The 3,193-nt window shown below is 39.1% G+C and overlaps 1 pseudogene; it reads left to right on the plus strand.

The window, feature by feature from the left end:
* The first annotated feature begins 1,142 nt into the window (after nt 1–1,142).
* On the plus strand, nt 1,143–1,917 carry LOC102757749 (annotated as a pseudogene).
* Nucleotides 1,918–3,193: the final 1,276 nt, after the last annotated feature.

The raw sequence follows: 3,193 nt of genomic DNA on the forward strand, positions 1-3,193 counted from the left end.
TATTTATTTTATCTAATTAAATGCCATTTAATAAAGAAAAATCCACCAAAAAAATGAGTTCATGTGTCACCTCTGATACGCATGTCATAGGTTTGCCATCACTGGTCTAGGAAATCTGTCTGCCACCAGAACTACTATTCCCAGAATTCCTGGTGCTCCCTGCACTCTTGGTTTTCCCTTTCTGCTCTGTATCCATCCCACAGCATTCCACTCTGCCAAGTCCTCCAAGCCAGCAGCTCTCCCTCTTTGCTCTCCGTGTGGCGGCTTGGGAAGCCAAGTTCCCCAAGCCACTCCATTCTCCACTGGCTCTCCTGCTCTGCTCTCTGTAGGGTGCCTGTGTATGCAAATTAATCTGCCATCTTTGTCAGGTTAATTTGCATACTCACTTGTGATTGGCTGGTGAGCATAGCAGAGGGACAGTCTATTTACATGTTTCTCTTTTATTATATAAGATAGCACTTGATTATCTTTAGTTGAGCTAGGAGGTGTTTGTGCTGTGGCCAACACTGCCTGATGTACCTGGATCAATACTTTGGTTACATAAGATCATTGAGCAGTCATTTGGTTTAAAAGGATGCCTCCTTTAACAGGATATTTTTGTTGTTGTTGTTTATTTGGGTCTTGGGAACTTCGGCTCCAAAGTGCACTCCAAACATTGGGAATCATCCTGCCTTATAGAGTAAAACCTCAATATAACAGACTAATTTGGGTGAGGGGGTGTCCATTAAAGCCAAAAGTCCATTATATAATAAAGTAGGTTTTCTGAATGCATATGTTTGTATAATTAAAATTAAATATGTATAAAAAGTTTAATTCCCCAGAAAAGTTTTCTATATGTATTACAATAAATTGACATTTATACTGAATGGGTCTAGTAAACCTATGCTTTCACCAGGCACCGAGAGCAAACAAATGCACACGGCTAGGGTATGGCTTAACACATATCAGAACAAGCATTAAAACTGCTACAGAAAGTCATGCCAGTAGACAACAGAACCAATAACCAAGCATGATGCGATGTGATCATGTGTTAATCATTCGCCAAACATTGTTTATAAGAGGTGTGAGGGCTTTATGAGATCACTTAGGAAGAAATGAGAGAGAAATTAGAGGAAAGAAAACTCATAAAATTGTCATAAATTATGAGAGTTGGACAGGAATTGATTAATGGACACGCTACTAAACTTGGAGCTGATATTTGGATCCATATGAACAGGTGATGAGTGCAGCCTAGACTACGGGCAGGATGACTCGGCTTGGCTTGGCTAAGGAGTTGGGAAGACAGTTCTCTGGCAGTCACAGCACCAAGCACTAACTGGCATGAGATTTAAAACCATGGAAAGAGACGATGATGCTGTACAGCTGCATGATCTAATCTTACATGAAGGTCCAACTAACACTGCAACGGGAAAGCATAAGATTGCCACTCTAAAAGCCCAGGGCAAGTGTAGAGGCCATTCGAGAAGTGAATGAGTGTCTGGAACAATTTGTTGGAGAACAAGAAACCTGGCCTGAATGTGCATGGCTTCTTATCAATGAACATGACCACGATAAAGCAGCCTTTTCCTTGGAAGGGTTTATGCTGACTAATCCACAAACCATGTACACTGTCAGCAGTACGCTGAGGTGAAACACACCCAAGGAGGACTTGAACTTTTAAGAAAGTGTTTTACACAGGCATTGAAACTGAACAACAGAAATATGAGAGCTTTGTTTGGACTTTACATATGAGCAAGTCATATTGCTTCTAATCCAAAACCAAGTTAAAAAAAAAAAAGGACACCATGAAATATGCTAGTTGGGCAGCTAGTCAAATAAATAGCTTATCGGTTTGCAGGCTGAAGGAAGAAGGAAACCACATGTTCTCTAAAGGTAGTTGAAGACATGTTGGAAACATGGCAGATTGCCCAATCTTAAGGTTCCAAACCTCTTTCATGTTACCTTTCACAATTGAACTTATTGGCCTGTGTCTTATTTACTGAATGCCCAGTGATATTTATATATTAATTTCCTGTTCAAGCAGTTGTAAATAATGTGTTTATATGAACCTAAAAATGCTTTTATTGCTAAGCTGCAAGATGGGGGAAGTCCATGGAAGAAAGATTTAAGATGAGTCTTATGAATTATACATCATTCTCTTCAGATTACACACATATAACTGCTTTTGAACTAAAATCTGATGTAGAAATAACCTTGTTAAACAAGCCATAATAATTTATTTTAAAATATTAATTAATTAATTAATGTTCAGTCATGAGACAGGTAAAACAAGGCAAAAATCATTAATTTATAACAGTTGGGATAAGTTGAATTTATTAATTCAGATGGCTAAGCCTTTAATTTTTAGAGAAGCCCATGAAACAGGTAGATTCAGAGCTGACAGTACTATTTTAATCTCTTAAGAATCTAGGTACCTTTAATTTATTACATAATTGCTTGGATGTTGTGGTTTTGTTTTATACATCAAGATAAGGACAAATTTGCAAATCCCCTGTAACTCATAATATGGCAACATCTGACCTAGTGGTGGAACCTATAAATTATACCATTTAGGGAAATGTTTCTCAAATTCTCAGTGTTCTTGAGAATTACCTGAGGTGCTTTTTGGTATGAAGACCCGTGGACTCCTTGTCCTTATGGCCAAGCCTGAGATAAATGGGATTGGGGTGGGGATGTCTTCCCTCTAGTGGGCAGACCTGCAAGGGGCAGGCAAAGGGGTGGGTGTGTCCTAATGTAGCAAGGCAAAAAAGGTAAGTTATTCCTTCTACAACATGAGCCTTTGTTAATTAAATGTAGAAGATCTAACCATGAATCCTTGCATTTAAAATATCCTATATAATAAAAGGCTAATTTGCAAATCAACCAAACTGTGGAACGACCAGTCTTTATGATGCGCACTGAACACCAGGGGCAGATGCTCAACACAGGAGCATCTGCAAGAGGGCACAGGCTGGGCTGAGGGAACCCCCCTTAAGTGCACATATTTTGTGCACCAGGCCTTTAATTTGTTACAAAAACTCTCAGCAAAGTGGGAATAGAGAGAGCTTATCTCAACATGTAAAGGCCATATATGACAAACCTACAGCAAATATCCTACACAATGGGCAAAAGTTAAAACCATTTCCTCTAAGAACAGGGACAAGACAGGGATGTCCACTTTCACCACTCTTATTCAACATAGTATTGGAACTCC

This window comes from Myotis davidii, unplaced genomic scaffold (assembly GCF_000327345.1).
Source record: "Myotis davidii unplaced genomic scaffold, ASM32734v1 scaffold2107, whole genome shotgun sequence".
Classification (NCBI taxonomy): Eukaryota; Metazoa; Chordata; class Mammalia; order Chiroptera; family Vespertilionidae; genus Myotis; species Myotis davidii.